The sequence below is a fragment of the Chrysochloris asiatica genome, unplaced genomic scaffold (genome assembly GCF_000296735.1).
Source record: "Chrysochloris asiatica unplaced genomic scaffold, ChrAsi1.0 scaffold00338, whole genome shotgun sequence".
NCBI classification, from domain to species: Eukaryota; Metazoa; Chordata; class Mammalia; order Afrosoricida; family Chrysochloridae; genus Chrysochloris; species Chrysochloris asiatica.
Genome location: NW_006408856.1, coordinates 877098 through 887886, shown reverse-complemented (window position 1 = coordinate 887886; position 10789 = coordinate 877098).

Sequence of the window (10789 nt, the reverse complement as noted above, 5' to 3'; positions counted from 1 at the left end):
CCTTTCTTAATTCTAAAACATTTAGTGTCCCCATGCTCTTTTGAACAACTGCTTCTTGGTCCAGGTACAGATTCCTCATTAATACTCTTACTTCGCAATGTTGTCCATAGCTTGTCATGATCCACATAATCGAAAGCCTTTGTGTAGTCAATAAAACATAGGTAGACATCTTTCTGATAGTCTCTGTTTTCAGCCAAGGTCCATCGGACATCAGCAATGATATCTCTCATTCCACAGCCCCTGCTGAATCCAGCTTGAACCTCTGGAAGTTCTCTGTCAATGTCTGATTGTAGCTGCTTCTGTATTACCTTTAGCAAAACTTTACTCGCTTTAGATATCAAAGAGATTGTCCTATGATTTTCTATGAACTCAACCATGGAAACAGTAGTAAGGTTGGCCCAGTTTTTCCTTCTGCTGTGCATAAGGTTGGTATGGGTTGGTACTGACTCGATGGCACCTAACAACAAAACAACATGACATTATGTGGTAGGCACTGGATATCAAGGTCAGTTTGCACTGCAAGGTCAGTGGTTCAAACTAATCAGTCAGTTCTTGGAAGCCCCACATGGGATCGCTATGAGTTTGAACTAACTCAAATTAACAACAACGATAACTACATTTCTTCTTGGAAAACAGTAGGCAAGGCAAGTTTTTGTGTTTTCTTGCATAGTCTATGATTTTGAAATAACTTACATGGTATTAACTCTTATTTTTTAATCTTTTTTAAAAAAAAATTTAGTTGGCAGATTTAATTTGATCTCTGGGCCTTGTTAATAAAATGTCTTTGGCTGGTGCCCCTTTTGGCATTTAAGGCAAGCCAAATCAAACCAAAATTTGATTAAACCTTTTTGCTCACTGCCTTTATTTCATCCATTTACTCTATTTTTATAATTTTGATATTTGCCAGTATACTCTATTCTTTAGAGGTTCTTGATCCATATCTAAACAGTTCAGTTAGTTATATAGTTAAAATAATTCTGACTCTATGTATTTTATAATCTGATTCAGATGACAAACCATAAACTTGTGTCACTTCCAGTAGGATTTTAAATTGTAATGTATTTTTGATAAACTGAAATTACTTTTTGTTCTGTCATTTTGAAAATACCCAGTCCTCCAGTCACTTAGAAATTTATCAAGGAACAGCAGCTATTTGGAATAAAATTTTGTGATTGTGATGTACTGAAAGGAGAAAGATTCTAATACAAATGGAATATGCTGCAGAGAATACCTACAGAATTCTTCCGTGCTTTTTTCTCTTTTCCCTCCCTTATCCTCTCTTTGTAGTTATTTTTTTTGCCTCCTTGAATTTTAATAACACATCTGTAATAATATTTTTGATATTAATTTGTGGATATCATACAAGAAACTACCACAATATTCTTCACCTTAACAAAACCAAAATCATCGCTGGTTAATCAATTCTGACTCATGCTGGCCATAAAGGACAGAACAGAGTAGAACTGCTCTATAAATTTTCCAAGCTATAGATCTTTATGAATTCCTGATTTCCTTCACACAGCAACTGAGCTCCATACAACCTTTTGCCTTTTGGTTCGCAGTTCAAAATTAAACCTTCTATGCCACCATGACTCCTTACACAATTTTCTCCAGTCAACAATTGTCATACATGTTATTGAACAAGTAGTTGTTAAACAAACATTTGCATGTTTTGTTGTCATTGGTAATAGGAAAAAAAAAAATGACTCAGAGTCTAAACAGTAGTAACCTCTTTTTGTATTTTCCTTTATGGAGACTTATAAAACCATCTTTGCTCTTATATCCCATTATCATGCTTTTCACTTCATGTTTTTTCCCAAATGGAACCATACAATTGATTTGGTATATGGGCATAAAGAAAATTGTAGACTTGGGAATAAAACACAAGAAATTTAAATAGCAATTTCATCATGTATTAAAATTCTGATTAGAGTTTTTTGTTCATTCCATTAGATATACTGTCCATATTTTTTTTTTTTTTTACTTATTCTTGTTGTTGTTATTGTTGTTAGGTAATGTCAAGTGTTCAGACTTATAGTGAGCCTATGCACAACAGAATGAAACACTGCACTATCCTGAGCCATCCTCACAACTGTTATGCTTGAGTCCATGACTGCTGCCACTATGCCAAACAATCCTTTTGGGGGTCCTCCTATTTTTGTTGACACTGCAATTTATGAAGCATGGTGTCCTTCTCCAAGGACTGTTCACTCCTTTTAACATGTCAGAAGTATGAGAGATGAAGTCTCATAATCAGTAATTTTAAGGAAAATTCAGGCTGTATTTTTTGCAACAAAGATAGGTTTCTTCTGGCAAGTCCATACTACGTTTAATATTCTTCTGCAACACCATAATTCAAATGCATCAATTCTTTCATGGTCTTCCTTATTCTCTGTCCCACTTTCACAAGCATACGCCATTGTTGTTGTTAGGTGACATTGACTCAGAAAATCCACAGCAACCTTATGCAAAACAGAATGAAACACTGTCAAGTCCCGCTCCAATTTCAGAATTGTTGCTAAGATTGAGCCCACTGCTGCTGCCACTTAGAAAAAAAAATCTTATTGTGAGTCTTACTCTTATTCACTTACCTTCCACTTTAGCAAGCATGATGTCCTTCTCATGGTAATATGTCTAGATAGAATAGAGATGAATTCTGGCCATTCTGGCTACTAAGGATCATTCAAATGTACGTCTTCAAACACAGAATTGTTTGTTTATCTTCTCTTCCAACATCGCATCTCAATTTCATCACTTCTTCCACAGTTTTCTTAATTCATTGTCCAACTGTCACATAAACAAGAGGCTACTGAAAATACTATGCTTTGGGTCAGGCACACTGTAGTTCTCAAACTGATATCTTTACTCTTGAACAATTAAAAGAGGACATGTGTGGCATTTTTGCCTAATGTCATGCATCATTTGATTTCTTGACTGCTACTTCCATGAGTGTTGATGATTGATCTGAGTAAAACAAAGTCTTTGACAATTTAATCTTTTCTATATTTATCTTTGCTATTTTTTGCTTCTTTGGTAGATATTTTTATTTTCTTTATATTGAGGTGTAACCCCTACCTGCAATCTTCCTCAGTAAGTATTTAAATGATTTTTCAGTTTCAACATGCAAGATTGCATCATCTCCATAACACAGGCTTTTAATTAATCTTCCTCCAATCTTGATGCCATGTTCTTCTTCATATAATGCAGCTTCTCAAATTATTTGTGCAGCACACAAATTGAATAACTATGTTGAAAGAATGCAACTGTGGCACACATTATTCCCTAATTTTAAACAATCCAGTGTCCTCTTGTTCTATTTGAATGACTGCCTCTTTGCCTATATATACATATGTTGTTGTTGTTGTTGTTGTTGTTAAGTGCCTTCGAGTTGGTTCCGACACATAGCAACCCTGTGCAGGGTTTCCGAAGCTGTAAATCTTTATGGGAACAGAAAGTCTCATCTTTCTCCCGCAGAACGGCTGGTAGTTTTGAACTGCTGGCCTTAAGGTTCGCAGCCCGATTCGTAACCACTACGTTACCAGAGTTCTTTATATATACATATAGATTCCTTATTTAAGTGTTCCAGAATATTCATTCTCTATAATGTCGAAAAGAGATTGTCATGATCATACAATGGAAAGTCTTCATGTAGTTGATAAAATACAGGAAAAGAGTGTTGGATATTCTCTCCTTTTAGCTCTGATTTGTCTGAAGCCAGCAATTGAATCTCTTATTACACTTCGTAGTTTGAAACATGCTTAAACCTCTGGCAATTCCCTGTCAATGTGCTGTTGCCACTGCTTTTGAATTATCTTTAAAAAATTTTTTCTAGCTTGAAATATTAATGATATTATCCAATGATATCCACATTACCTTGGGTCACTTCTCTTTGGAATTGTACAAATATGGATGTCTTCTAATCAGTTTACCAGGGCTTTCTAATTTCTTGGCATAGGTGAGTGAGTGCCTCTAGTGATGCGTCAATTTGTTGAAAGTTTTCCGTTTGTATTCACTCAATTTTCAGAGCCTTGCTCTTTGCCAATGCATTTTGGACTTCTTTGTTCAGTTCCATTGTCTCATGATCATATAGTACCTCTTAAAATGGTCGAACATTGAGCATTTCTTTTTCCTACAGTGTCTCTCTGTATTCCTTTCTTATTCTTTTGATGCATTTGCATTGTTCAGTATTTTGTCAGTTATTATTTATTATTGTTAAATTTCAATAAGTAGTTACTGACTCATTGAGATCCTATACACAGTAGAACAAAACACACCAATCCTGTGCCAACCTTGAAATTGTTGCTAGGTTTGAGACCATTGCTGCTGCCACTGTGCCAAACTATCCTGTTGGGCATCTTCTTCTTTTTCTCTAAGCCTCCAATTTAGTCAACATGATATATACTTCTCCAAGAACAGGTCCCTCCTTACAATATGTCCAAAGCATGAAAGACAAACTCTGGCCATCCTAGTTTCTAAGAACATTCTGGCTGTACTTCTTCCAAAACAGACTGGTTTGTTCTTTTGGCAGTCCATGGTACTTTTAATATTATTCTCTAATATCATGATCAAATGCATCAATTCTTCTACAGTCTTCCTTGTTCTTTGTCCAAATTTCACATGCATATGAAGTTATTGAAAATATCATGGCTTGAGTGAGGCGCACCTTAGTCCTCAAACTGACATATTTGCTCTTAAACAATTTAAAGAGGTCATGTGCAGCAGATTTGCTTAATGCACCATGTCGTTTGATTTTTGACTGCTACTTCCATGGTTGATCTGAGCAAAACTAAGTCTTTGACCACTTCAATCCTTTTTCCTTTGATATGAATGTTGTTTATTAGTCCAGTGACGAGGGATTTTGTTTTCTTTACATTGAGGTTCAACCTATACTGTAGTATTTGATTTTCATCAGTACTTTAAGTCTTCTTCACTTTCAGCAAGCAAGGTTGTTACCATCTGCATATTGCAGGTTGTTAATTAGTCTTTCTCCTACCCTATGTTTTTCTTCATATAATCAAGCTTCTCTGATTATTTGTTCATCATACAGGTTAAAAAAGTATGGGATAAGAATACAACTCTGGTGCATATCATTCCTAATTTTATACCCTTCAGTGTTCTCTTGTTTTGTTCAGACAACTACCTCTTGGTCTAAGACTGGTTGCTCATAAGCATAATTAAGTGTCTTGGAATACTCCTTGTGCACAATATTATGCATAGGTTGTTATGATCCACACAATTGAAAGTCTTTGTGAAGTCAATAAATCACAGGTAAACAACTTTTTGGTATTCTATGCTTTCAGCCAAGATGCATCTGATTTCAGCAATGATATCTCTCATTCCTGTCCTCTTCAGAATTTGACTTTAAATTATGGACGTTCTCTGTCAAGGTATGGTTGCAGCCAATTTTGGATTACCTTTAGTAGAGCATTACTTACATGGGATATCAATGATATTGTCCTATTATTTCTGCAACCTCTTGGCTGAACTCTCTTTGGAATGGGCCCAAATATGGATCGCTTCCAGTCAGTTAATCAGGTAGTTGTTTACCAACTACTTGGCAGAGATGAGCGAGTGTCTCCAGTGCTGTATCAGTTTGATGAAAGATTTCAATTTGTATTCCATCAATTCTCAGAGCCTTGTTCTTTGACATTTTTCAATGCACCAAGGACTTCTTCCTTCAGGATCATTGTCTTTTGAACATATGCTACCTGTTGAAATGGTTGAACACTGACCATTTCTTTTTAGTACATTGCATATTCCTTCCATCTTCTTTTGATGCTTTCTGCATTATTCAATATTTTGCCCAAAGAATCCTTCAATATTGCAATTTGACGCTTGAATTTTCCTTCCCTTCTCTCAGCTTGAATAATATTGAGCATTTTCTTATCTTTTGTTTTTCTAACTTCAGGTCTTTGCACATTTCATTATAGTATTTGACTTTGTTTTGATGGCATGTTTGATCAATTTCAGAGTGAGTAAGTTCCTAGAATTCTTAAAATTTTTATCATCATTGGCTTTAAACATTGGTGTGTGTATTTGAATAACAGTGGGATTAACTGGTCTTCTTTGTAGGCTTAGGGATACTATCCTATCACAAACAGAGATGTACAGCAAAACTGATCTTCATATGTTTTTGATTTGGTTTTGTTTTGATTCTGATGATGATGCAATACCATTCTTCTTCAATTTGTCAATCCCAGAGTAGTAAACCATGTGACTGTCAGATTCAAAATGCCAAAAAATTGTCCATTTCTGCTACTCATGCCTAGAATGTCGATCTTTATGTATTTCACTTCACTGCTTACAATTTCAAATTTTTCTAGACTCATTCTTCTTAAATCCCATGTTCCAATTATTTATGGATGTTTACAGATGTTTCTCTTCACATTTCTTTTTCATTTTCTTCAGCTTCAATTTGAATTTGCATAAGAGTAATTGATGGTCTAGTCCACAGTCTGCCCCTGGCCTTGTTTTCACTGATGATATGGAGCTTTTCCATCATCTTTTTCTGCATTTGTTGTCAATTTCATTTCTATGTATTCTATCTGGTGAGGTCCATGTGTATAGTCGTCTCTTATACTGTGTAAAGGAGGTATTGTTGTTGTTGTTGTTGTTAAGTGCCGTCGAGTCGGTTCCGACCCATAGTGACCCTGTACAGGGTTTCCAAGGGTGTAAATCTTTACAGGAGTAGAAAGCCTCATCTTTCTCCCGCGGAGCGGCTGGTAGTTTCGAACCGCTGACCTTAAGGTTCGCAGCCCGATTTGTAACCACTACGCTACCAGAGCTCCTTATTAGAAGTGAACAAATCATTGGTTTTATAGAAATTTATTATGCATTCTCCAGCATCATTTCTATCACCAAGGCCATGTTTTCCAACTACTGATCCTTTCTCTTTGCTTCCAACCTTTGCATTCCAATCACCGGTAATGATCAATACATCTTGATTGCATGTCTGATCGATTTCAGATTGACGTTTGTAGAATTCTTCTATTTCATCTTCACTGGTGTTAGTGGTTAGTGCAAAAATTTGAATAATTGTGGTATTAACTGGTCTTTCCTGTAGGTGCATGGATATTATCCTGTCACAGAGAGTGTTGAACCTCATGACTGATCTGGATATGTTCTTTTGACAATCAATGCAACATGATTCCTCTTCATTTGTCATTTCCAGCATAGGAAACCATGTGGTCGTCAGATTTAAAATGGCCAATACCAGTCCATTTCAGCTCACTAATGCCTAAGATTTTGATGTTTATGCATTCCATTTCATTTTTGACAACTTCCAATTTTCCCAGATTCATACTTCGTACATTCCATTTTCTAATTTTCAGTGGATGTTTACAGCTATTTCTCTTCATTTTGAGTTGTGCCTCATCAGCAAATGAATGTCCTGCGGGCTTTTCTCCCATGGGTTTTACTCCATTCGCATCATCACAGTCAACTCTACTTTGAGGAGGCAGCTCTTCCCCATTCGCATTTTGAGTGCCTTCCAGCCTGAGGGGCTCACTTTCTGGCACTATATCTGACACTGTTTCTCTGTTGTTCATAAGGTTTTGAGTGACTAAATATTCGAAAGTAGTTCGTCACTCCTTTTCCTCTCTTCATCTGTATGCTCATCTGAAACCTGTCCACCATGGGTGACCATGCTGGTATTTAAAATACCGGTGGCATAGCTTTCAGAATCACAGCAACTGATAAGCCACCACAGTAAAACAAACTGACAGAGGAGTGGTACCGTTTATTTTTAAGTGGAAACTGTAATTTTACATTTCATTTTACCTATAGAATCCTTCAATATTTCAAGTCGAGGCTTGACTTTTTTCTGCTTGAGAAATGCTAAGGTGTTCTTCCCCTTTAATTTTCTAACTTCCGGTGTTTGCACATTTCACTAAGAAGAATTGACTTTGTCCTCTTGTATTGCCCTTTGATATTTTCTGTTCATCCCTTTTATCGTCTCATTTCATCAATTCACTTTGGGTTCTTAACTCTGTGTAGCAAGTTTCAGAATCTTTTGTGACATCCATTCTGGAATTTTATTTCTTTATTTTCTTCTTAATACCCTTTTGGTTTCTTCCTGTCTGATATTCTTGATTTCATCCTCTGGTTTTCAGTCATTGGTGTCAAGTGCATCCAATTTCTTCTTGAGATTTTCTCTAAATTCTAGGGTAATATTTTCAAGTTTATATTTTAGATTTCATGGATATATTTTAATTTTCTTAAACTTTAAATGGAACTTGCATATGAGTAATTATGGTCAATAGTCTGCCTTGAGTCTTGCTTTGGCTGATGATATGGAGCTTTTCCTATGTATCTTCACACAAGTAAAGTCAATCTGATTTCTGTGCATTTCATCTGATGAGGTTCATGTGTATAGTAAGCTCTTATGTTATTTTTTTAAAAGATATTTGCAGCAAAGAAGTCATTGGTGTTGCAAAATTCTATAATGTAATCTCCAGCATTGTTTCTATTTCCAAGGTGAATATAGGATGTCGCAGATTTATTTGGCATTTCTGTTCGTCCTCAATCTGAAATAACTGTTTAAATTAAGATGTGGAATAGTTAACCAGATACAACATCATGTTTAATGGTTCAGGGACAAAAAAAAAAGTACATGACACATAGGCAAACTGAAACAGAGTAGAATGTCATTCATAATATTCCTGAAGTCTATATGTTTCAATGAGTTTAAATCCGTTTGGAGAATCACTTTCTAAAGAGAAATTATTGCCAGAGGAAACTAAGTTCTAATTACCTCTAAAAATACTACTCTACTGAAAATATACATTTAAACAATTTCTTTATATTTAAAAGTTATTACACAATTCAATGTCATTTTGCATTTTTTGCTGAATTTGTACCTATCTGAGAACTTGTCACTGTTAGAGAGAGTTTTTAAGAGTGAAGTCATGAACAGTTCCATTGTAGAATAGATCTTGCAAGTTGCTTTTATAAGCATTACTCTTGTTGTTAAATGCCATCGAGTCAATTCCAACCCATAGCAACCCTGTTTACGGTTTCCAAGGAGCAGCTGGTGTGCTTGAGGCACCGACCTTGCAGTTCAAATGACTTTGTGGTCTGACACATTAGTCCACAGCTCCACACCAGGAATCTCCATGGGGGGCAGTTCTACTTTGTCATATAGGGTCCCCAGGAGTCATATTCGTCTCAATCTCATACAATAACAAAAATATATTAAGTATAGTATTTCAACACTAAAAGTTGTTTTGCCAAAATAAATAAAAAGTTAATTTATCCATCTATGATACCAAAGTAACTGCTTCTATTTGACTCTCTTTGTGAAGCAACTCATGGTTGTACAAGCCTCAGATTACTTGAAGCTAGAAGTCAAAATAACCAATTCTAACAATCCACAGGCATTCTGGTGTGACACAGTGGAATAAAGCAATGGATTGCAAGGTCCATTTGAACCATAAGGTCAGTGATTCAAATTCACCAACCACTCTTTCAAAATCTTATACAACTATAAGTATGCACTGAATTGATGGCACTTAACAACAACAACAGCAAACAATCAACAAAATATAGTTATTGACAAAATATATTTCAAAATATTGTATACTTACTGAGTTTATTGGTGGTCATAGTGGTTCCATATTATAAGCACTAGACTTTACACCACAAGGTCCGCATATTGAGCCAATAAGTCCCACTATGGGAGAAAGATGAGGCTTTCTGTTCCTAAGAAGATTTAAAGCCTTGAAAAGAGTGTCAGTATGAGTCAGAATCAACTGGATAGCAATTAAAAAACAACAATAGCAACTATGTTTATTTGCAAAATAATTATAATAGATTATTCTGACATAGTTTAGGAAACCAAGTTGGTCAAGAGTATCACCATGATCTCTGCATTGTAAAACTGAGGTTGAGACAAATAAAATTTTCAGTCTTTCACTTTACTTTGCAGTTTTTTTCAAAGTTATTGTTGACAAAATAACTTTCAAGCTTCTATAATTTTATGTGATGGTATATACTATTAATTCACTTTGAATTTTCTAGTTCTATAAAAAATCAATAGCATTTACATTTGATTTCTAAATGTATGCAAAGTATTATTGAGTTACATAAATTTCAGATACATTTTATTATTTTATATTTCTTAAAATTCTATTTGTTTTAATTACTTTCCAAGAAAAAAAAATACAATAAAATCAACTAAAGTAAGAAGTGTATGAATTATTGAATGAAAAACTAATTATTTCTATAAACCACACAAATCACAACAGCAGGTTTAAAACAGGCCAAGAAAAGATCACTTGAGATATATTATAAAAATAAAAAGCAACTAATGAATCTTCATATTCATATTATAAATTTTTGATTAATATATTTATTTACAAAAATAAATATGTTAAATAAGACTGTATTTTATAAAATATAAGTAAAAATAAAATACAAAATTTTAGCTTTCAACATTTCATTAGAAATTACTTGCTTTTAGTAAAATTCAAGAGCATGTGCCTCCCCATTAAATGGCTGCTACAACTGAATACAGAATAGCAAATTTACATACTTTAACTTCTAAATGGTGGTGATAGAGGTGTGCCATGGAGTGGTTCAGATTCATAGCAACCCTGTATATGGTTTCCAATGCTGTATGTAAATCTTTACAGCAGCAGAAAGACCCACACACCCCCAGATGTATGGTAGTTTTGAACTGCTGATCCTGAGGTTAGCAGCCCGAATCATAATCACTACGCTACCAGATCTCCTTCTAACTACATGTATGTATGTACATATGTGTATGTATACTTATATTACTTCCTATTGT